At 41.3% G+C, this 26093-nt stretch overlaps 2 non-coding genes across 2 annotated transcripts; one reads left to right on the top strand and one right to left on the bottom strand.

Annotated features, from left to right (window-relative positions):
- Nucleotides 1-16876: 16876 nt before the first annotated feature.
- LOC146915921 (small nucleolar RNA R71) lies at nucleotides 16877-16983 on the top strand. The gene has a single exon (XR_015017059.1). It is a non-coding gene; the product is annotated as a small nucleolar RNA R71 (small nucleolar RNA).
- A 4699-nt stretch (nucleotides 16984-21682) lies between these two features.
- On the bottom strand, nucleotides 21683-21789 carry LOC146915920 (small nucleolar RNA R71). The gene has a single exon (XR_015017107.1). It is a non-coding gene; the product is annotated as a small nucleolar RNA R71 (small nucleolar RNA).
- Nucleotides 21790-26093: the final 4304 nt, after the last annotated feature.

The following is a 26093-nucleotide window of genomic DNA, read 5'->3' as shown; positions in this document are numbered from 1 at the left end:
AACCGACCAACCTAGCTACAAACATAATGCTAGGCTGGTGTTGTCGTGTTGTTGGTTGCATATTCATATAATTCATAATTTATTTTGGTACTGGTACAAATTCAAGTACGCAACTTTCAAAAAATTCGATATGTGGTACGTTTAAATCTAATTATCCATACTTGAATAAAAATATTACTATTTAATTTATAACTTAAAAAAAACGGGATAAAAAATAATACCAGTAATAAAAATAAAAATAAAATAAACATTAGTTCATACACCACTTAGCTAACCTTGGTCTAATTAGGATTCATCATTGGAGGTTGGAACATACGTGTGGCTTAAAATGTTTTTAATGCCCGTTTGGGTTGTCCTACACATTTGTGTGTTTTTACTGGGTTAAGTTTATGTCCCCCTAGTTTTTTTTGTATTTTTTTTAATAATATTTATGAGCACTTAACACGATATTAGAGTATAGTTAAGAAATCACATATTCTTTTTCTTGATGTTATTATGCTTTGGCCTTATAAAAAAAAAAAACTTAACTTGTTAAAGCGTATTGTTCTGGACCGGCCAAGAGGTTTCTTGGCCCATCCACTTAGGCCCAATATCACTCAAAGCCCAAACTCCACGTTTGGCATTATTGCTCGTAACTTACCCCCTTCCCGAGGGGGGTGCACGAAGCAAACGAGACTGGTTTAAACGAACCTCAATGTTTCTCTTGCACATTCTGCACGTTCCCGCAATAAACTCTCTGGCGGTTACACTTCCCACGATTTCGTAACCGCCAGAGCCAGGTGTGCCTCCTTAACGGCTCTGTAGCTCTCCACCTCTATAAATAGGGGACTCACTGCAGTCCCCAAGGTAGAACTCTTTCTTCCTCTCAAACCCTCACTCTCTGATGTCTACTGACTTGAGCGTCGGAGTGCCTGCAGGTACACACTCCCCATCCGTTCCAAGAAGCATTCTGACGTATTCCACCACCATCACAACCACCGCATTCAAAGCACCGGCAGTCACCTTCTGACCAGGTACGATCAGTGGCGCCGTCTGTGGGAAACACATAAGCTCCCCCATTTTTATAATACTAAAAACCAAAGCTTTCATAAAATACCATGGTTGCATACGGTGCCAAATCCCAGTTACGAAGTGAAGTGCGCATTCCTCAACAGGATGGCATGACATTCTCACCTTGCTGTGGATACACCCAGGGAGGAACCAACTCAAATAGTTCCTCTCCAGCAAGGGCCTCTGCAAGGTCCCAGCCGGCCTACAGAGACAACAGAAGATGCTACCCCTACCGTATACTCATCGGTAATCGAGGAACAGAATCGCCGACTGATGGATCTGGAGCAAGCACGTCAAACCGTTCAAACCTGGCGATCTCTCTCCCCAACACATAACAGGAGAGGAGATAGCCCCAGTCGGGCACGTTCCAGATCCCCCGGCACTCAGTGAGCATCGGATCTCCTTCTTGCACCAGGAGGTCAACAAGGAGATCTCCCCGACGGTCTCCACCGAGGAGATCTCCTTCAAGGCGATCTCCACCCAGGAGATCTCCTCCAAGAAGGGCCCCGTCACGAAGATCCCCTCTGCGCCGAACTCCACCCAGGAGGTCTCCACCCAGGCGCAACGAGCGTTCACGTTCACCTTCCAGTTCATTGGACACTCGCGATACCGGAACAGATCGTAACGCTTACGGTCCGTTCACACGGCGTATCCGGGAAGCTCCTATCCCTCACGGACTAGAATAGCCGCCTCAAATGGACTCATACGACGGGACTACCGATCCGGATGATCACATCGAGAACATCGAAGCAGTTCTCACCTACCGGTCGGTGCGGGGCGCCGTCAAATGCAAGCTTTTCGTCACCACCTTGAGACGAGGAGCGGTCATGTGGTTCAAGAACTTGAGGAGAAACTCCATTGACTCTTGCAATGACCTCTGCAACGAGTTCACTACCCATTTCACCGCGTCAAGGACGCAACCAAAAACAGTGGCTTCCCTCGAAGCCATCGTCCAAGGAAGAAGCAAACCTCTCCGAGACTACATCGAGAGGTTCAACAAAGAAGCCGTCCAGGTCCGAGGCGCAAATGAGACTATGAAGTTGTACCTCTTTGCCAAGGGCCTACGCGACGAGACGGACGTAAAGAAGGCTGTCCTCCTGGATCGCCCAAGGACTCTCAACGAGTTCCTAGCGATCGCTAAGATCTATATCGCCTACGAAGAGGCTTTGTACGCGGACAACCTCAACAAGGTCAAAAAGGAGGAACCTGCTGCTGAATCCTCCAAAAAGCCCTTCCACAAGAAAAAGAATGAAGGAAAAGCTGCTCGCGAAAGCAAGAGGCCAAGCGGCCACTTCACCGAGTACACTCCATTGACTATGTCAAGGGAGAAAATCCTCGCCGAGATCGCCGTAGCCGATTTAGAAGAAGTTGGCATCAAGCCACCAAAGGCTCCATCTCAGGAGAGGAAGGGAATCAACAAAACAAAATATTGCTGGTTCCACAAATGCCACTGATACACCACCGACGACTGCGTCCATCTGAAGGATGCCATCAAACTCCTCATCCAGAGGGGTCGGCTCAAGCAGTACGTAAAAAATCCAGAAGCCGAATGGAAAGCTGTCGAGCTCATCGGTGACGGGTCTGAGCACGGAAGGACCATCGACATGTCCGTGGAACATCTCGGTGATTTCCCTGACAACATGGAAATCACCCCCTATTCATGCACCTGGGAACAGTTCCCCACCGCCAACATCATCACCAGAGGAACACTGAACATCTCCATGGGCAGTATGAAAAGGAAATTCGAAGAGCTCATGAGCGTCAATACCATGGCTCCCTCCAATCGAGGAGGAAGGCCACCTCTGGCGTTCTATGACTCCGAACTACCTGGTGGAGCTTCAAATTCTGCCATCCCTTTGCTCGTACGAGCATCGATGCCCAATGCAGATGTCCGACGAGTCCTGATAGACACAGGAGCCTCATGCGACATCATCTACACCAGCCTGTTCAAAACTCTCCAACTAACAGAGAAAAACCCTTCTCCTTACATTGGGGATGAACTCTACGGCTTCAACGGATCATCCACCCAACCATGGCGGTACGTGGAGTTACTGTCTCTTTCGGCGAAAAGGAGGCCAAGAAGACAATAAAGGTCCCATTCTTGGTGATCGACTGCCCTTCTCTCTATAACTGCATTATAGGGAGGACCGGGCTAGCCTAGCCAGGGGCTGCATGTTCAACCGCTCATCTGAAGTTGAAATACCATGCAAAAGACGGCATCATCGCCTCTCTCAGCGGAGACATCAAAGTTGCAAGAAGATGTTTCCTCCAAGCCAATAAAACCCAGAACTCGGTTTCCCAACCCAGCAAGCCTGCTGAGGACAAAGGGAAAGCTGCTGCGAGTACCCCAGGTTGGTCGAACTTGACCCCAGGTTCACCAAGGAAGACCTAAAGGAGCAAAAATGGGAGAAAAAGGATCCGCTCAAGGAAGACCTGTTCCTGATGGCGAGTTCGAGCTGGTCCCTTTTGGAAACGACCCCTCGAAGAATTTCAAGATCGGCAAGGACCTCCCAGAGCTTGTCAAGAACCAGCTGATCGCTTGCCTAAGGGAGAACACTGACCTGTTCGCCTGAAGCGCGACTGACATGCCCGGAATCGACCCCAGCGTCGCCTGTCACCAACTGACAGTGGATCCCGGAGATAGCGTTGTAGCCCAGCGTCGCAGGAAGCAGTCTCCTGAAAAGTCAGAGGCTGCAGAAAAAGCTGTAAAAGACCTCCTAGAGGCAAAATTTATTTCCGAGGCCAAATACACTACCTGGATTTCCAATGATGTACTTGTCAAGAAATCTAATGGAAAATGGCGTATGTGTGTTGACTATACCGATCTTAATAGGGCCTGCCCTAAAGACGCATATCCTCTTCCTAACATCGATAAACTCGTTGATATTTCCTCTGGCTATGAACTTTTATCCTTCATGGACGCCTATTCTGGGTGCAATCAGATACCCATGGCTGAAGAAGATAAAATGAAAACAACCTTCATGACCGAATCAGGGAACTATTACTACAACGTAATGCCCTTCGGTCTACGAAACGCGGGGGCTACTTATCAATGTATGATGAACAGAGTCTATGACAAGACACTTCTGGGCGACATTCTAGAGGTTTACATGGACGACATGATCGTAAAATCCCAACAAGAGGTGGATCATGCCGCCCATCTCAAAAGAGTGTTCGAGCAAACTTGGAAATACAACATGAGGCTCAACCCAGAAAAATGCACCTTTGGAGTCCAAGCGGGTAAGTTCCTCGGTTTCTATCTGACAGAAAGAGGACTTGAAGCGAATCCAGATAAATGCCGAGCATTTACTGAGCTTCCAACACCCCACTCCAAGAAGTGCATCCAAACGCTCAACGGAATGTTGACCGCCCTCTCAAGGTTCGTGGCTAAATCCGCTCAACACGCACTTCCTTTCTTCATGCTCTTGAGGAAAGAAACGAAGTTCGAATGGACGGACGAGTGCGAGACCGCTTTAAAGCACCTCAAAGAGACACTCTCTACGCCACCAATGCTATCGCGACCAGATCAAGGTGAAACACTATACCTTTACCTCTCTGTCTCCTCTAACGCGGTATGCGCCGTCCTCATCAGAGAAACGGAGGAGGGGCAGAAACCGGTATATTTCACCAGCAAAGCATTGCTGGGACCTGAAACAAGGTACCAAAGGCTTGAAAAGGCAGCTCTCGCACTCCTCACTTCAGCCAGAAGGTTGAGGCAGTACTTCCTAGCACACACGGTGGTAGTCCGGACGTACCAACCCATCAGGCAGATCCTGGGTCGCCCAGACGTAGCCGGTCGGATGATGAAATGGTCACTCGAGCTATCCGAGTTTGACATTCATTACGAATCCAGAAAGGCACTAAAGGCTCAGGTGTTCGCCGACTTTCTCGCCGAGATGACTTTCCCAGCCGAGGAAAGCCCTGAGGAATGGATCGTCTTCGTAGATGGGTCATCCAACTCCAAGGGAAGCGGAGCCGGAATAATCATCGAAGACAACAAAGGTATCATTGTCAAAATTTCCCTTGCTTTGTCTTTTCCTGTTACCAATAACACTGCAGAGTATGAAGCCTTCCTGGCTGGCTTGCGAACCGCCAAAGACATGGGGGCCAAAAAGGTGAAAATCTTTACCTACTCACAACTAGTGGCTTCTTAAGACACAGGAGAGTTCCAAGTAAAGTAAGATCACCTCCAAAAATACGTCCAGTTAGTACTAGAGAAAATGGAAGAATTCGAAGCCGTCGAAGTAACCCATGTTCCCCGGGAACAAAATACTCGGGCAGACATTCTTTCAAAACTCGCAAGTACGCGAACTGCGAACGAGAACAAAACAGTAATACAAGAGGTCCTCGGCGAGCCAAGCATCCAGAACATCCGAACTATGCATCGGAATGGAAGATTGGAGGGTACCCATCTCTCGATACATAGAGAATGGCGAGCTCCCGACCAATCCGCAAGAACAGACAAGGTTGAAACGAAGGGCCTGCTCATTCACTTTAGTGGACGGAACCTTGTATAAAAGAGGTTTCAACATTTCGCTAATCAAATGCCTAGGACCTAATGAGACCCAAGAAGTCTTCGCCGACATCCACAACGGCATCTACGGACAACACCTTGGTGCAAAAGCTCTCGCAGAAAAAGGTCCTACGAGCAGGATACTACTGGCCTACCATGTTGAAAGACGCCCAAGACTACGTGAACCTATGCGATAAATGCCAGCGACACGGGGACATGCACCTAGCACCTCCTGCTGAGCTAACATCCTTGGTCTCACCTTGGCCTTTCGCGTGGTGGGGCATCGACCTTTTGGGACCATTCCCCAAAGCCGATGGGAAACTAAAATATCTGGTCGTCGCAATTGACTACTCGACCAAATGGATCGAAGCAGAACCACTGGCCAAGATCACAACCAAAAACGTACTCCGCTTCTTCAAAAGAAACATCTTAGCAAGATTCGGAGTACCAGCATTAGTGATATCGGACAATGGTACACAGTTCACGGACCAAAGGTTACAGGACTACCTAAGGAATATCGGCATCAGGCAAAGTTTCACCTCTGTCGAACACCCTCAAGCCAACAGCCTCGCCGAGGCTGCAAACAGGGTCATTCTGCGAGGAATACGAAGAAGGTTGGACTTGGGCAAAACTCAATGGGCTGAAGAGTACGCGGTACTATGGGCCTACAGAACTACTCCCCATTCCACAACTGGCGAGTCACCCTTTCGACTCACGTACGGGACAGAAGCGGTCTTACCCATTGAGTTAACTGAACTCACATTGCGTATGGACGCCAGTACTGACTTCCCGGCCAACACGGCAAATCTACGTGAAGAGCTCGAATTCATTGACGAAGTCAGGATAGGGGCAACCTTGCGAGAAGCAGCGCTAAAACAGAAAATAGCCGCTCGCCACAGCAAGAAAGTCATCAAAAGGGAATTCGAAGTAGGCGATCTCGTCCTCCGGCGAAACCAGAAGGATTCTGAAGAATGGAAGCTCGCCGCCAACTAGGACGGCCCCTTCAGGATCCGGATGAAGACCGGGACGGGAGCTTACGGACTCGAAGACCTCCACCAAAACGCAATTCCAAGAACTTGGAATACGGAAAAACTCAAAAAGTACTACACTTAGATGGCAAACAACGCCGACTCACTCTAATGTACGTACTTAGTCCTGTACAACGAACTCATCGCTCCCAGTCGAGCAAATAAACGGAAGAGGAAAGTCGTGCCACTCTGAATCCAAAAAGAAAAAGGATGAGAGGAATCTACATAACAAATTCTCTTACTCCTCAGTATGTACGCTTACCGCTGCGACATCACTGCTCGGCATGATAGGTGGAACCCCACCTCGCGATGGGTGTTTCACGCCTCAGTGGAGTGAACTTAGAAAAAATTCTCTCATTCATCCGCCGTTACATGTCCATAACTTTGGACACACATTCAGATAAACAATCACTTGGATGTGCAATACTTCTGACTAATACCCCAAGTAAACAGTTGGAAACTCCCTGCCTGAAGCTCTTCCTTGCAAAACTACGCAAAGGTAAAAACTTTCCAAGCAAAGTAACTTATTACCTGGAAAGAAAAAGGCACAGCTTTGATTTCATCAAGCCAAAGCAACAAAACGCTGGGCGAGCGTGCAGGACTCTCCAGTCATTAAGTCACTTCGTCGAAATAATGACTACGGGGGGTAGTCCATCCCACCACACTCAACTTAGGAGCTTCGCAATTCGAAAGCAGACAAGTTCGCAAGTTGAACAACTAAGAGCACAGGAATTATTGCAATCTGTCAAAAACACAAGGCAGATAGATAATTCGCTCTCGACAGCGGCTAAGAGCATACGAATTATTGCAGTCTATTATACACACAAGATAAATCATACATTATAAATAATTAAGAATAAAACAAGTATAATTAAGAATAAAACAATCATATTATAAAGGTGCTAAAACCACAAAGGGCGCACAATGTCATTACAAGTTTGGTTGTTAAAGAAGATATTAATTACAATGCCTCATCAGGCCTGGGATTCATCAGCATGCCCGTTATCTTCTTCGGGATCAGGGGGAGGAGTAATTACACCATCTTCCACCTCGCTAAGGGGATGAATTCCTTCGACGATCAACTCGATACCCGGGTTCACCACCTTCAGCTGAGCCACTGCCTGCTCAAACCCAAGCTTGACAGCGTCCACCAAGCTTCCTTCCAGCTCACCAATCCTATCCACAAGGCTGGCGCGCCGCAGGACAGCGAGGTCTTCCGCCTCATCCTCTCCAGGCAGGTCCGCCTTCTTCAGAGCCTCTTCCAAAGACGCCTTCTCCTCCGCCAGCTTTCGGGAGGATTCGGTTGCTCGCTCGAGAGCAGTCTGGGCCTCAGACAACTGCTCCTTCAAAGAAGCCAGTTGATGGTCACGCTCTTCAGCGACAGACCTCTTGCTCCTTTGATCCTCCTCAAGAGCAACAACCTTGGCGGTCAAAGCATCCCTCTCCCGCACCAAGGCGTCGACCCAAACTTCACTGTCCCGGGAAGAGTTGTTCAGGGCAGCGGCGACCTCCAAAGCCTTCATAGTGGCAATAACTCCATCAGTTATCACCTTACTCCGGCCAGTGGGACCCAGATCCTGGATAATCTTCAGCTCAGGATCATCCAAGAACAAGGTCGATTGAGGGCCACACAGCTCAGGCTCGGACCATACCTTCGGAAGTTGGAGGAAGGCTCCCTTCTCTGAGCGAACGGGGACAGCCTTGATCGGCATGATTGGATCCTCAGAAGGCATCCTCAACTTCTGCCTCTTAGCAGACTCCTGCACCAACTCCTGAGGAGCCTCCTCATCTTCCAAGTCCGCCACAGGACCGGAGGCTAAGCCAGAACCAGAGCCAGCTATGAGATGCTCTAGAGAATGGACATCCTTATGCTTCTTTTTGGCCGAGATATTTTTGCTCGCCTCATTCACAAGGGCTCCCAAGACCTTCTTCATTTTCTCTACAAACACAAAGACAAAGGAAACTGCGTCAGTTAATGGAAACAAATAAGAAGGCAACAAAGGATACAAGAGCAAAAAAATAAACTACCAAGGCAGGCATCAGAATTATCAGAGGTCAACAACTCGTAAGTATTGATGAGGCAGAGTTCTGTTACCGGGGTCCCATCCGCACTCATCAAAGGGTTCCCCCGTCGGTCAGTCTTAACCCTCTGGGGGAGGGACTCGATGAAAGCCCAGAGTTGTTGACGAAGACCTTTCTCCTCGTCAGTCAGAGTGGCGACGGTTCAACCAAAGTCCCTCGGTTCATAAGCAAAATGGTCTTGAGACCAGCACAGGTGGAAAAAAGGACGGCGCTCCTGCTCGCCTTCCTTAGCAGCTTGCAAGAGATTATCCTGAGCGGCTGTACTCTTTGGCCAAACCAGAAAGAAGCGCTCTTTGAAACTCCGGATCTTCCCGGCAAAGATCTCAAACATCTTCTGGGTCTGACGAAAAGAAACCCAGTCCGTACCCCGCTGTACGGTGAAGAAGGAGAAAAACCGAAAGCCCTCATGAAAACATAAGAGTTTGGATGAATCTGGGTAGGTCACAGTTTGGTCCAACGGAGCACCTCCCGCTTGAAGTTAGAGAAGGGGAGCCGAAAACCGATGTCTTTGAAAACCACCTCATACATGGGAAAGGCATAATTTTCGTACTCCGAACACACCCTGTCGGACGTGCTCGGCATAATCAACTCCCAATCTCTCCCTCCTCCAATGAGGTCAAAAGGGGCTTCGTTCACACCATCGGCGGCAAACACCGATTCAGTTTCTAAGGGCTCCTCTGCGGGCCGCATAACGACAGACGCAGCAACTCCCTCGTTAGCCATGACATACCTGGAAAAAGCAAGGGAAAAAGTGAATCTAACAGTCAAATCCACCCTTCCTTCACCTATCAGGTCGGTCACGGCAAGGAAGGGATCAAATCGCTACCGTAAGAAAGCAGAGGGATCTAGAAGCTCAACTCACGCATCGAGGAGACCTACCCTCAGCGAACAGACTTGGACCTCATGGAAGAAACCCAAGCCTGTCGCCAATGTTTTCTAAATACTAATGGAAAACAGACAACATATCTACAAAATTCTTTGATGTACGGTGGAAACCACCTAAACCAATGGCGGAAACAACCGAGTCAAACTACTCCTGCCCTAGAAGCATGCACTCCTACAGTTTCTAAAAAAGAACAGAAACTAAACATACAGAAGTAAAGAAACAGGTCATCAGAACGTTACCTGTGAAAGGGAAGGGATTGAAGTTGCGATTGAAAGGCGAAAACTCGGAAGACCTTTGCTTTTGGAAATTGCGGAAAATCTCTAAGTCTCTGAGAAATTTGAAATGCAGTGACGTTCCAAACAACAATGGAACTATTTATACTCGTTTCACAAACCACCCAAAAGTCACGAAGTCTATCCAGTGCATCCCCTCACTCGCGACTCCTCCTCTAAAACGCTGCTTCTACGGTCCAGATTCAATCATACCTATTCATCCAAGGGCTAGGATCCTTCACTACGGTTCTCCAAACGTCAGGATCCAATCAACTGTGATGATGACACCTCAAAAATACCACCAGAGAACACGCTGGAAACTATAGGTACTCAAGTGCTACTAACAGCTTCTGCACGTGTCACTCAGAAACCAAAGGTCATGTCCCCTCCACTTCTCCCTCAAGACGTTGGCATTAATTACGGAATGACATCCGACCAAACTTCCTGACGAGGGAATCTTTCCATACGATCTCATACCGTCGGACATACAGATGCCGGACTCCGCCACCTAGCTAGGCGAACTTGCATCGTTAGAGGGAGAACAAACGCTTCGAGATAGGCGAGCCTATTCAGCCCAAACTCTCAGCATTCTCAATCAGCCTCACAAACGATTCTCCGAGTCAACACGTGCATAAGTCATGCGAACGAGATCCATGTCTTCCCCGAGCATGGGGATACATACCAACTGAATTCCCCTTGAGGTCAGCTTCTGACGAGCAAAACGCCCGCATTTAAGTCATCACTCTCCATCAAGAGCAACGACTTGGGGGGCTACTGTTCTGGACCGGCCAAGAGGTTTCTTGGCCCGTCCACTTAGGCCCAATATCACTTAAAGCCCAAACTCCACGTTTGGCATTATTGCTCGCAACTTACCCCCTTCCCAAGGGAGGTGCACGAAGCAAACGACACTGGTTCAAACGAACCTCAACGTCTCTCTTGCACATTCTGCACGTTCCCGCAATAAACTCTCTGGCGGTTACACTTCCCACGATTTCGTAACCGCTAGAGCCAGGTGTGCCTCCTCAACGGCTCTGCAGCTCTCCACCTCTATAAATAGGGGACTCACCGCAGTCCCCAAGGTAGAACTCTTTCTTCCTCTCAAACCCTCACTCTCTGATCTCTACTGACTTGAGCGTCGGAGTGCCTGCAGGTACACACCCCCCATCCGTTCCTAGAAGCATTCTGACGTATTCCACCACCGTCACAACCACCACATTCAAAGCACCGGCAGTCACCTTCTGATCAGGTACGATCACGTATATTTTTAAACACCAAAGGTCTAATAAATTTTTAAATAGTCAAATAATAATTTGTGAAAATAATTAGGGAAATATAAACTTAACCTAAATCGTCTATGTTTTTTTTTTGAAGGAAAATCGTCTATGTTTTGAATCCCAAATTATCCATTTATTCAACTTAAAGGTGAAAAATTTGTCACCAAACTACTTGACAGAAAAATAAAGTGAACCGAAAACCGTAAAATTAAAATAATATATTTTAATAATTTAAGATGTTATTTTTTATATATTATTTATATTGTTAAGAAGTTTTTCATTATATCAAAGTTATTTATTTTCAATATTAATAAAAGGAATTTACTTTACTGTCTGTATAAAATTGTTATACTAATATAATCAAATTACTTTAATGGTCAACTCTTTTATAGATTCAATGTTTCTTTATTTCTTTTGAATGATTCAATGTTTTTTTCTTTTATTCCTTTTTTCTAATATTTGGAAATAAAATTTGATTTCATTTATTTTTTTTATAATTTTTTGTTTTAATTTTTCCCTTCTTAATTTTTATTGTTCAATTATTTACTTTATTTTGACAAAACATATCATAATAAGATATGTCTGTTATGCAGTATGAGAATATATCTTGCCATAAATAAATCATTGTATCTTAATAAAAAAATTAAAAAAATATCATTCTATGCGCGTATGTGTGTGTGAGAATTATACAAAATACTTCGACAATTATAATACAAATTTAACTATTTACTATGATTCTAATTTTATGTATAAAAAATAGTTAATTGTAAATTGTAAACTCAAAACAACAAGTTAATTGTAAAATAGTTATTAGTGTCAAAGTATTTAATATTTTTTATAGGCAAAATAAAGAGATAGGCATCAGGGAGAAGCTGAAACATCCCAACTAGGTTGGCACCACCTCCCGTCCTCTGCCGCCTCCCTAATACATAATATTATTATTAAATAAATGAAAAATCTGTACAAAAGAGGGGGCACTAGGCCAATACCCTCAAAAAAAGGAAACGAAAAAACAAAATAGAAATTAAAAAGACTAGAAATGGCTACGTGAATCTGTAATTAGGAAGCCCATTTCTGTCTCTAGTAAAATCAACCGACAGTGAAACTGGCATAGGGTGAGCAATAATTGCTTTGACTACACATTTCTCGAAAAGCTATTCAGGAATCATTGTTACCGATCCCCCGAATGTTCCAGAAAATAATCACGATGGAAGAGGACCCTGAGAACAGGTTTGATAATCGATCTTATTCTTATTCAATATTTTCTTCTGAGACTTAGAATTCACTAGTTAAAAAGGTAGATCAGTGTCAGCAACTTTATTCAACCAATCTTGCATAAAATTCATTTCCTTCCGTAAAGTGGGATCTATAGTTGCACCAAGGGCTGCCGCTTTAGGACTAACATCTAAAGGCAGGACGGGCGTTAAAATTGGCTCATGAGGAATAGTTTCAGTGCGAACTATATCACCTGTAACATTAAAGAGTTGCATACTGTAAGAATTAGCATTAGTGGGGATTACCGTGTTTGCCTCGGAAGGAGTTCTGGTGCCTGCAATCTGGTCCGAATTTTCATCCACATGGATATTCATATTTGTGCCAGTGTCATGTTGTGGAGTAGTGTTGTATTCAACATGAATAAACGATTGATGCTGCACCTCTACAATATCTTCCTCAAGAAAGTTTAAATCCCTTATACTCCCCCAAGACGCTGAGAGAGTTGGTAACATTTAGGAGTTGCCAATTTCTGAAAGTTTAAATCCTCTATAAGACAATAACTGGGATCAATTCTTGGAGTTTCCTATTTGAGAAGTACGTACTCCATTCCTAACCTATGTGAAAACAACCAAATGTCCTTTGATAGACTCTAGAAATAGTGGTATAACACGTCCAAACGTTGGGGATGCCTTGCGGAACCCATCTCATGCCTATGTTATCCTTTTTTTTCCCATGAATTTGGAGGGAATCCATCAAGTCCTTTTTCTGTATAATAATATTAGTAAAATATCAAATAATAAATTGGTAATTTTATTTCATTTCACTATTTTAGCATATTCCATCCAACTCTCCTTTTTTATTTTTAAACGGAAAACGTTAGTATGTTGATTGTTATGTTAATTTTTCACTCTTTTTGAGGATTTGAACTATGCTTCTAATATTTTCTCAGATGGAAGAGTTATGTTAGGATAAAGAATAATTGGAAATTCGAGTATTTAGGAAATATTAGGAAATCATTATGTTCATTTGATAGATTGTGAGTGATAGTGGATAGTTCTTTTCTCCACTTTCTTTCAGTTTTCCAGTAATATAATTATTTTTTGTTTCTAACAGACGTGTGGTTAAGATTTTTGTGAATGTGATTTACAGACACAGTTCGACTAGATCAAATCTAGTTTATGCTTGGATGATAGGATTGTTGCGTTTACACTTGTAATCGAAAATAAGTATGTCAACACACCAAACAAATGGTACAATTTTTGGAAGATTTCAAAGATTATTATAAAAATATGGCACGGCCGTGCCAGCCTTAGCACGAGCCGTGCCAACCTTCCGGTCATAGGAGACTTCAAAATTTTCAGTTTCTTGAATCGTACTTGGACAATTACCTACAAAACAGCTTAAAACAAAGAAAAACAAACAAAACAAAAGCAACTAAACGCGTGGGTTGCCTCCCACGAAGCGCTCGTTTAAAGTCATTAGCTTGACGGTTAGAAAGAGTCCTTAAAATGGATCAAAGAGATCATGTTGTGTAGATGACGCTATAAAACGTTCTTTCACATCACAATCTTTAAGCATGCAACAAGAATAAAGACCAGGACCTTTCATAATACCTTCCAACTCAAATCCTATCATTTTATCACTCACTTGAAAGACGATCCTACCATTCTTAACATCAACTAGAGCTCCCGCAGTTACGAGGAAAGGTCTACCTAGGATTATAGGGACTTCATCGTCCTTTCAATGTCAATGACTACAAAATCAGTTGGGATGTATATCCCTTCTATTTTAACAGGTATGTCCTCAACATATCCTACTAGTTTCATGGTAGAACGATCATCTAACTTCAACTCTAACTCGGTAGGTTTCAACTCTCCTATCCCCATCCTTTTAAAGAGGGACAAAGGCAGCAAACTAACACTAGCTCCTAAGTCACACAAGGCTTTGTCTATGGTTTCATTCCCAATTTCACAAGGTATGGCAAAGATACCTGGATCTCTAAGCTTAGGGGGTGTCTTCTGAATGATTGCACTAGTGTCGTTAGCCAAAGCTATTGTCTCATTATGCTCTATAGACCCTTTCTTTGAAAAAAAATTCTTTAAAAACTTAGCATATAGAGGTATCCGAGACAAAACTTCTGCAAAGGGAAGTTTAATGCAAATCTTCCTAAGTTTGTTAACAAATTTTTCAAATTTACCCTTGAAGTTAAGCTTAGCAAGATTTAAAGGGGATGGAGTTTTGTTCTCATCAAGTGGTTTCATATCTTCTATCACGGTTTTATCACTTAAAATCTTGACACTTTCTTTCCCAATACTTTTAACCTTAGCAATAGTTTCGCCTAGCTTACTACCCCCAAAAGATATAACATTCACTTGGGCTTTGGGATTGGCTTCGGATTGACCAGGAAAGACTCCCGGTGTTTGAGAAGAGGTAGCCACTTGTTGGGCTACTTGGGCGATTTGGGTTTCAAGCATTTTAGAGTGAGTAGCAATATAATCGACTTTGGTATTGAGTTTGGAAAGAGAATCGTTCAGAAATCCGGTTTGGTTTTTAAGTTCTTGAAGTTGTTTGTTTTGGTTGGCAATAGAGTTTTCCAACAAAATTTCCAAATTAGATTTCTGAGCGACTCTTTGGTTGATTGCATAGCCAGGTGGTGCTACTTGTCCATATGGATTTTGATTTTTATAAAAATTTTGATTTTGTCTCATCCCTTGGTTGTATTGAGCATAGTTAATTTGCTCAATACCGTTAATAGCAATACCTAGTTGGCAATCAACACCAGCTGTTGGTGTAATCCCTAGAGGCCAATAGTTTTTGTTAAACTTATCTTATGTATCATGACTTTTATTATTGAATAATATATGACACTCTTTATTATATTTATGTAATGTTAATAAAGTCCTTAGAATAGATAGTTTGTGTAATAATATAATTAAGTGTGACTTAATTATGAGATTACATTATCATAAAGAGCGCTATTCTTAAATGTATCCGTAGTCAAAGCTTTAATATGAATAAAGGATAATAATAAAGCGTCGAGACTATTATGTACATAGACTGATGACCGCATCTCATGGTCATAGATATGAGATATTAAGTCTATACATAGGTATAAATATTAGGAGTAATATTTATACTGGATTGACCCACCGTGAGAATACTACATAGTAAGTTATGCAGTTGTCATAAGATATTCTCACAGTGATAATAGTGTATATCGCTCTTAGACCTGAAACCACTATGATCCCTAGATGTGGACTCAAGTGCTTTGTTGCCATTCTAACGTTGTCTGTAAAAGGATAACCATAACGTTGGTTGATGGGTACTTGATGAAGCATGATGAGGGACATGAGTGTCCTAGATGGAATTTGTCCCTCCTCATAAACGGGAGATATATCTTTAGGCCCCTTGACGAAATATGACTGTAAAACTGCATGACCATGCCGAACTAAGTCAATATAAGATATTGGACTTATTCGTTATTCAATATATTTCGAAATCAAGAAATATAAGTATTGATCTATACAAGGGTGACAATTTCTATGCCTTGGGATCAATAAAGATATCGAGACAAAGGAGTAATTGTACACATGAGTATTATCATGGAAAGGTTTCGTCAGATCACTTGACATTCTTGTTACTTGGGTAGCAATGATGTGTTCCGAGATACCGCTCATTGTTTATAATATTAAATATTAGATTTAATATTATTGCCAATGTGATAGAACCTATAGGGTCACACACAAAGAACAATCAAAAGAGAAATATATAATAATGACTTATATAAGGGGTGCGTTTAGTAAATAACGCTAATTAGTTAGCGAAATTACTAAACTCGTTGTTGGGCTTACTGAAGCCCAATAGTGACTTCTGACTTGCAGAGCACACTAGAAGTTCTATAAATAGAACTCTAGTGCTGAAGTTTTTGGTTACACGTTTTGGAGCAACCCTTCTTCTCTGCACTTCCGATTCATTGGATAGCATCGAGTTTATGAGGAGCACTGTTCGTGTGGACTTGCTAGAGGCTTTGCAGGTTGCTGCTTGCTTGGCTGTGATCGAGATTCCAGTTTCCAGTTTCCAACGTTCAGATTCCGAACTTCGAGGTAACAATCGAATCACAGATTCATGTTTGAATTTTGTAATGATCCAAGGAAAGAAAATCGAAAATATTTCGCTACTTCTACTCCATTCTTCTATTCGATTTTCCTTCACCAGCATGACCAGTTATACCACAAATTTAACAAAAAGGAGTAGAAGCAGAATTGATGGCATTAACATTGAATTTTTCAAATTTTTGAGTTAGTGCATCAATCTTAGAAGCTAGGTGATCATAGTTAGAGACTTCGTACATACCTGCCTCCTTTTTGGAGGGTGAAGAACTAGTGATGGCTCTCTCGTTGGTCCATTTGTAATGATTTTGAGCCATGTCTTCAATCAGGGTGTATGCCTCCGTGTAGTTCTTATTCATTAGAGCTCCACCTGCAGCTGCATCAACAGACATCTTAGTGGTATAACACAAGCCATTATAAAAGGTGTGGACTATAGGCCACTTCTCTAGGCCATGGTGGGGACAAAGTTTTAGCATTTCCTTGAAACGCTCCCACGCCTCATAGAGAGATTCCTCATCTTTTTGATTGAACCGTGTGATTTGGTCCCTTAGTTTAGCAGTTTTAGATGGTGGGAAGAATCGGGCAAGGAATGCTTTCGTCATTTGATCCCATGAAGTAATGGAACCGACTTCAAGAGAATAGAACCAAGTGCTAGCTCTATCCCTTAAGGATAAGGGAAAGAGATGAAGTCTTACGGCCTCTTGGTTCTCCTTAAGGGTTCCACTAATTCGTAGGAAAACAGAGATGTGAAGATTGGGATCCTCGGCGGGGGATCCCGAAAATTGGTTTTGCTGCACCAAGTTAAGTAGGGCAGGCTGGATTTCAAAGTTGTCATCCTCAACCGTTGGGTACACAATAATAGCTTGTGGTTGTTTTATCTTGGTTTTCGGGTGTCAAACATTGATTACGTTTGAACCTTTTAACCTTTGATATCTCATTTTTTCTTGGGAAGGGAAAAATAAGAAAACCCTTAAGAATCGAGGTCCGGGAGTTGTTTTCGCTACGGGAAGGTGTTAGGCACCCATAACGATTATAGTATCCTATAGGAACCGTCTTTATTTTCTACGCGCGCGCTTTATTTTTAAATGCTATTTGAAAAATGATATTTACACCTAAGAGTTTACTAAGTGAAGAATTGGAGGGAGAAGAAGATGTTTGAATTTTGTTTTATTTGAATTGAAGGAATATTGTTTCCTTGCCTACGTACCCTTTTAAGGGATCAAATCCACTGTAGTTCTCTTCAAAAATTGTTTTTTTGATTTTTTTGTTTGATTTTAAGTTTTGGAAAATGGAATTTGAAAGAAGAGATAGGAGGCCTCCAAGGGCATGAGATTAAGGAAAAAGTGAAGTTGGAATTAGTTATTTGCAAAAACAAGTCAAAGTTGGAATTAGTTTCGTTGATGCTTTTATTAAGAAAAAAAAGAGAAAAATTCACTTGGAATGTGTTCCAAGAGTTTATTTGAAAAAAAATTTGAGTGAGATGGTTCAAGTTTTTTGGTTTGGAAAATTGGAATTTTCTCTAAGTGTAAAACCTAAGCATACATCTAAACATGCAATTACCTAACCATACATCTAAACATGCACATCCTAGCCATACATCTAAAGTGAGGTGTGTGCATGTGTGAGTTTTTAGTGTCCATAGTCCATAGTCCATATTACATCATTTCCCTACATACACACTACTTCCTTGTGGGAACTTAATCCCACATAAATGAAATTTAAAGCAACATAAAAGTGTAAAGGGAAAGAAATGAAGAATTGAGATGAAAGTGATGGAAGATGCTTATGAAACAATGAACAAATGGTTAGTAATAATAGGCATAGGATAGTAGAAAAATTGGCAAGGAAATAAAGCATAAAACATGGTAAAAATGCAAGAAAAAGTAGCAAAAATGCACTTAATAAAACACCAAAATTCCAAGGCAAATGCAAGAGACTCATAACTCTTCATTTTGGCATTTTTCAAAGGGTTTAGGTTCAGTCCCAATGTGAGAGTTATGAGAAAATTACAAGTCAAGAAACTATGGTGTGATATTAAGCCTATTTTTGCATTAATTCACACATTTAAACATCAAGTAACTTGCTATGTAAGTATCCAATTATCACATATTCAAAACAGCCCCAAACACTACTTATCAAGCATCAAACAACACTCCAAGATCATTCAACAAAACACAATCATTATGAGCCAAAAGATTGGAATTAGAAAGTGCAAAAAACTTCATAAAATTTGGACAAAACAACACAAAATCACAACAAATCCTACAAGTATATTTTCCTAACAAATTTCAGCATACAAAAATTCACATGCAACAATCCTAAATCAATCAACACAAATGCAAAAAGAACTCACCAAATTTTACAAGCTTTTCATCAAGATTTTTCAACAAAAAGTAAAAGAAAAAGCATTAAACCAAGGCAAAATAATTTTCTAGTATTTCTTGATCAATCTTGACATGCAATATATCAAAATTGATCAAAATATACTAGAAAAATTATAGGAATTTTCTTAGAATTTTTCAAAGAGATTTTAGGCATGCAAAGGTGTATTCAGCAAGAAATAGTGTGCATATAGCAAGAAAATATGGAGAAAGTAGTAACAAAAGTCCAGGCCCAAACACACAAGATCCACATCCAAACAGAAAGCATCAGGGACCGTAGGATTGATCCAATTGGATCAACCCTTGATCCAACGATCAAGAAGGCAAAGGAACATGGAATGAATGTGGTCATGCGCGCATAGGATAAAACAACACAACAAGTAGTAACTAGAAAAAGCTTTTCACGTGAAACAACAAGCACAACACCAAAACTTTCTCTCTCTAAAGCCAAAGCCTACATAAACTCTCTCTTCTCTCTCTAAAATGTTCATCTTCAACCTCATGAATGTCACCGGAAAGTTCAAGAAATTCGCCGGAATCTTCAAAGGTTCGCCGGAAAATTCATAACTCCGGCGACACTTCCGGATTCCGGCGAGCTCCGATTCGGTTTTTTTTTACACTTTTAAAACCGGATCGTTATCCTCTTTTCGAATATGAACTCGGAAACATTCAAAACACAATCAATCCACCTACATCTAACGCATACAGCCGCACAAATTGGAGGAAAAAGAGTGGAATAAAAAGCTTGGATCAAGAACAATACCTTGATGCTTGACGAAGCTTTGAATGGCTCCGGATTCTTCTTATGTATTCGAATTTGGTGCTGTTTCTCTTCTTCCTTTGCTTCGATTGGATTCCTTTCCTTCGTCCGATTCCGGTTCGTCGTTAATGGAATTGATTGAAGGTTGTTGTTTATGGATGTGATTTTTGTGGAGTTGAAGGTTTGTGATGATGAGTGTTTTGGATGAATCCTTGAATTTAGTAATGGATTTGTGGAGGTTTGAGGTTAATTGTGGTGGTTGAAGTTTGTTAGAGATGAAGATTGTGGTGGTTATGGAGGTTTTGTGGTGAATTTTAATGGTGGATGTTGTTGATGATGATGGTGGAGGAAGAAGATTGTGGTGGTTAGAGAGAGGTTGAAGATGAAGTTGTGGTGGTAGAAGTTAGTTAGGGTGGTTAGAGGTGGTGGAAAGAGTTTGTTATAGAGGTTAGAGGTGGTGGAAAAAGTTGGTTATGGTGGTGATGGAGGTTGTTGCGATTTGGAGAAGAAAGAGGGAAAAGAAAATTGATTTTTGTGATTTTTGTGTATTTGTGAAAAAATGATTAGTGTGTTGACTCTTTGACCATGGGACCCATTATATAGGTGATGTGTGAATTTTTGGACCAATAGGAGTAGGACATGCGGCGTAACTAACTTCTTGGACAAAAAATGAACTAAAATGCAATTTTAACAACTTGAGGACTAAAATGCAAAATTAACTAAAGTTGCATTAAAAAAAGTAATTTGAAAATTAACGTAAAGTGAAACGATTAAAAATAACAAAACGGACTAAAATGAACCAACTACTAAATGAGGTACTTTAAAGTAACCTCTCTCTGTCAAAATTTTATGTGAAATGACCAAAATGCCCTTAGGGACTAAAATGACTCAAAATGACTCAAATGCAATTTTTAAAACGGTTTTTTAACAGGGAAATAAAGCAAGAGTTTATACAAGCAAATTAAAAGACTCAGAGACAATTTTTAGGGATTAAAAGGAATTTTAACACAGGAAATGACTAAAATGCCCCTAGGGGCTAAACTGACTCAAAGACTTCAAATGTGATTTTTGAAATAGATTTTAACCTGGAATTAAACAAAAATTCATTCAAACCAATTGAAAGGACTCAGGGACAACTTTTCAAAGATTGAAAGAAATTTTAACATAGGAAATGACTAAAATGCCCCTAGGGGCTAAACTGACTCAAAATGACTTCGAATGTAATTTTTTGAAATGGATTTTAACATGAGAGTGAAACAAGGACTTATACAAATCAAATGAAAAGACACAAACAATTTTCAAGGACTAAAATGAATTTGAATGCAGGAAATGACTAAAATACCCTTTTTCATGAATTTTGCAAATAACATTGAAATAAGATGTAGAGGAAGGTGCAATTGATCAAGGACAAATTCAAATGACTTGAAATGCAAGAAAAGAAGAATTGAGCTAGTATTTTTAGGTCCAAAATTAAGGTATAGCAGTGGCTCAGCCGTAGACGGCGTTGCATACGCTTTGAGAGTGTGATCAGCCATGGCGGTATTATTTCGTGCGTCTCTCTTTCTTTTATGCAAATACCTTTCGATCTCGGGAATTATTACCACTCGATTTCTGGTTTTTCGCATAAAAAATTGAGAACCCAAGAAGTTAATGATAACAGAAAAATAAAAAGATAAAAAGAAAAAGAAAAAGAAAAGAAAAAGAAGAAGAGAGAATTCTAATCACTAAAGAAAAGTTAATTAAATTAGTTAACTCCCCGGCAACGGCACCAAAAACTTGATAGGCCAAACCGCAAGTGCACGGTCTATCGAAGTAGTAGTAAAAAGAGTATCGTTCCACTAGGGAGTTGTTCAATTTAACTAACTTTAAAAGAATGATTAGAGGAGAAGAAAAGTAATGAAAGAAGTGGTTTCAGTTGGTTGAAAATAAATAACAATAAAATAAAAGAGCCTTGGGATCATTGGTTCATCATAACGACGAATCCTTCACAAAAAGCACTTAAGGGATAGAGCTAGCGCTTGGTTCCATTCTCTTGAAGTCGGTTCCATTACTTCATGGGATCAAATGAGGCAAGCATTCCTTGCCTAATTCTTCCCACCATCTAAAACTGCTAAACTAAGGGACCAAAGCACACGGTTCAATCAAAAAGATGAGGAATCTCTCTATGAGGCGTGGGAGAGTTTCAAGGAAATGCTAAGACTTTGTCCCCACCATGGCCTAGAGAAGTGGCTTATTGTCCACACCTTTTATAATGGCTTGTCCTATACCACTATGATGTCTGTTGATGCAGCTGCAGGTGGAGCTCTAATGAACAAGAACTACACAGAGGCATATTGCTCCTGGCGTGGGATCATTAAGAGAATGGAACGCTCCTGAAGGCAATATGCTCCTGAAGACAAAAAGCGCTCCCGAAGTCAAACTGCTCCTGAAGAGAGTAAAGTGATCCTGAAGACAAAAAGCGCTCCTAAAGTCAAGCTGCTCCTGAAGAGAGTAAATTGCTCCTGAAGACTAAAGCGCTCCTGAAGACTAGTGCTCCTTAAGACTGGAAGTCCTGAAGCGCCACATCATCATCAGAAGCTACAACATTAGAAGCTGCCTCATCAGAAGCCATTTCACCAGAAGCTTAAGATCAACTGGATTTGCAAAATTCAAGGATTCAAGAGTTGTTTCACGGATCGAAATTCATCAAAGGACAGCAGAAGATTAGTGGAACTTTGCAACGGTCATTTCAAAGGTGTTTGAAGGCATGTGCTTGCAATTTGGACGAAAGCGTTGACATTGTACTATTGTACAAACTGTACAACCACCTTCTCCACTACTCTATTTTGTGCTACGCTACAAGACAAGAAAATAGCTCCAGAATACGGCTTCGCCTGCAAAGATGTTCCTTTGGATAAGGAATGGATTTCAAATTTGTTCTTCATAGGACAACAACCAAATCAGGCAAAAGATCATTGGTGAAAGATAAGCTTCAACAACAACTCTTTGATGTGCTGACAATTTCACAACGTCTCTTTCACACCTCTATATAAAGGAGTGAAGACTTAGAGATTTGGTAATGCTGAACGAAAGACTTACAACATTTTTACAAGTGCCAAACCTCTGCTGAAATTGTTCTGCATTCACTTAGAATTTCTGTTTCTCAAGTTTTCATCTTAGAAATTTTTAAGTTATTGAGTCTGTATCTGATTTGTATTGTGAGCACCACTGATTGTATATCAAGTGTTTAACTTCAAACAATTTTCTGTGTAATTTTGTTTGTCTAGAAGTCTCTTGCAGTTGTGCTTGAGCATAGAAGTCTCTTGATTGTGTTCTTGAGCATAGGAAGACTCTTGCGAAGTGTGCTTGAGCAAAGGAAGTCTCTTGCTGTGTGCTTGAGCAATTGTAATAAGATATTACATTCTAGTGAAATCTCCTTGGAAGTGCAAGGGGGACTGGACTACTTCCGGATTGTGGAAGGAACCAGTATAATTGCTTTGTGTCTTCCTTCTTCCCTCTCTCTGTTTTATTCCGCTGCATTCAGATTCTGTTTATCACTTCAGAAGCTGTTTCACTTAGCTTCTGATCAGTGTGTTCAGTTTTTAGGAGAAACGAAGAATTTTTCAAAACACAATTCAACCCCTTTCTTGTGTTTTTCTCACCTTCAATTGGTATCTAGAGCCTTGGTTCTGTTGATAACACCTAACAGTGTAACAGTCAAAGATCTGAGAAAAACATGTCTAGTGGACCATCTGGCTCTGGATCTGGGCCTGACCATACTACTGTTGCATATGATTATGACAACAACAAGAAATCCAGTGTTGGAAAGATTCCAAAGTTCAACGGAGACCCTGAAGAATTCTCTTGGTGGAAAACCAACTTTTATAGCTATGTCATGAGTTTAGACGAAGAACTCTGGGACATACTAGAAGAAGGTGTTGGAAATGACTTGGTTCTTGGTGAGGAAGGAGCTGCTGTTGATAGAAAGAAACATACTCCTGCTCAGAAGAAGATTTACAAGAAGCATCATATTATCAGAGGGGCACTTGTCACTGCCATTCCTAAAGCAGAATACATGAAGATGAGTGACAAGTCCACTGCTAAAGCTATGTTTGCTTCTCTCTGTTCAAACTATTAAGGCATTAAGAAGGTCAAAGAAGCAAAGGCTCTCATGTTTGTACATTAGTATGAGTTATTCAAGATGAAGGATGATGAAACTATTGAGGAGATGTACTCAAGGTTTCAAACCTTAGTCTCTGGGCTACAGATTCTAAAGAAGAGTTATGTTGCTTCTAACCATGTGAGCAAGATACTCAGAAGCTTGCCTGCTAGATGGAGACCAAAGGTAACTGCCATTGAGGAAGCTAAAGATTTAAACACTTTAAGTGTCGAAGATCTTGTTAGTTCACTCAAAGTTCATGAGTTAAGTCTTAATGAACATGAGTCTACTAAGAAGAGTAAATCAATAGCACTTCCATCCAAAGGCAAGTCATCAAAAGCTCTCAAAGTAGTTGAATCTGAAGAAGAAGAACCATCAAGTTCAGATTCTGAACCAGATGCTGCTGAAATGGCCATGCTCTCGAACAGACTTCAGTATCTGGCCAAGAAGAACAGAAAATTTCTGACCAGAAGGAGTAACTCCAGAAGCTCAAGGAAAGAAGATCAAAAGGGATGGTTCAACTGTATGAAGCCTGGACATTTCATTGCTGATTGCCCTGATCTTCAGAAGGAAAAGTCAAAGGACAAGTCAAAGAAGTCAACATTCAAACCAAGCAAATTCAAGAAGCAGATTAAGTAGAGTTTAATGGCAACCTGGGATGATTTAGGAAGTGAATCTGGACCTGATAAAGAGGAAGCTGATGAAGACGCAAAGGTAGCTGTTAGGTTAGTAGCTACAACAACTTCAGAAGCAGGACCAGATTCAGACTCAGAAGATGAAAATGAGGTATATTCTAAAATTCCCAGAGATGAACTTGTTGAGTCACTTAAAGAACTTCTTACACATTTTGAAGTAAGAACCAATGAGTTGAAGGATTTAAAAGAAAAATATGATGATTTGGTAAAACAGCAAAAATCAACTCTATTGGATCTGAAAGCTTCTGAACAAGGACTTAGGAGTTTTGACTTCATGTGTAAAACTTATGAAGATCAGCTCAGGTTCTTATGTCAGAAACTACAAGAAAAGTGTAATGAAAAACCTTTAAGCAATCATGAAATTGTTGTTGAAGATTTTATCATATCTGGCATTGACAGAAGCAGAGTGGCTTCTATGATTTATAGCATTTACAGAAACAATGGAAAAGGGATTGGTTTTTCAGGAGGAAAACCTAATGAAATCAGTCTCAAAGCATGTTGTGAATGCATCATGGAAGGATTGAAAACCTTCTTTGTACCTGAAGGTGCTGAGTTGGAAACCGTTGTTCAATCAGAACCTAAAGCTTCTAGCTCTAAGGCTAAGATCATCTCAAAGCCAAAGAACTCTAAGCCAAAGGCTATGATCAAATCTGATTCCAAGACTTCAAAGATAAGGATCCTGAAGAGATCAGAACCTGTTCCTCAGAGTCTGGTGAAACCAAAATCTGAGGTTCTGAAGTCTAAGTTTCAGAAGAAGACAGTTACTGCTTCTGAAGTACCAAAACCTAAGGTGATGGTTAATCAGAATCAATCCAACTCATAGCACAAGGTACAGGAAGTGAAGAGTAAAGCCTCAAGTACTAACCTTCCAGGACCCATAGGACAATGGGTACCTAAATCTGAAAATGTCAATGATGCAGGTATGTCTAAGAGCAGCACCAAAGCAAAGATCATGGTACCTAGACACCGGTTGCTCAAGACACATGACAGGAGAGAAGTCCAGTTTCCTCAGCCTAACAATGAAGGAAGGAGGAAGTGTGAAGTTTGGAGGCAACCAGTCTGGCAAGATCATAGGTACAGGAACTATTGGTAATTCCTCTACCTCAATTAATAATGTATGGTTGGTAGATGGTCTTGAACATAACCTTTTGAGCATTAGTCAATTTTGTGATAATGGTTATGATGTGCTTTTTGAGAAAACCAACTGTACTGTAATCAACAAGGAAGACAAATCCATTGTGTTCAAGAGAAAGAGAGTTGATAATGTCTACAAAATCAATTTTTCTGAACTGGCTGATCATAAGGTGATTTGCCTTCTATCAGTGAATGATAAGAAATGTATGTGGCACAGAAGGTTGGGACATGCTAACTGGAGATTAACCTCTAAGCTTAGTAAGTTACAACTTGTCAAAGGGCTACCAGACATTGACTATCATTCAGATGCACTTTGTGGTGCATGTCAGAGAGGGAAAATTGTGAAATCATCTTTTAAAACAAAAGACATTGTTTCAACCTCCAGACCCTTTAAACTACTCCATATTGATTTATTTGGACCAGTCAGTATTGCATCCTTATATGGAAGTAAATATGGATTAGTCATTGTTGATGATTATAGCAGATGGACTTGGGTAAAATTCCTAAAGAGTAAAGATGTTGCTTGTGATGTATTCAGTAGCTTCTGCACTCAAAT

This window comes from Medicago sativa, chromosome 6 (genome assembly GCF_051527215.1).
Source record: "Medicago sativa cultivar Bolivia chromosome 6, Bolivia_mono, whole genome shotgun sequence".
In the NCBI taxonomy this organism is placed as follows: Eukaryota; Viridiplantae; Streptophyta; class Magnoliopsida; order Fabales; family Fabaceae; genus Medicago; species Medicago sativa.
The sequence above is the reverse complement of the archived record's forward strand: the minus strand, read 5'-3'. Positions and strand labels throughout refer to the sequence as shown.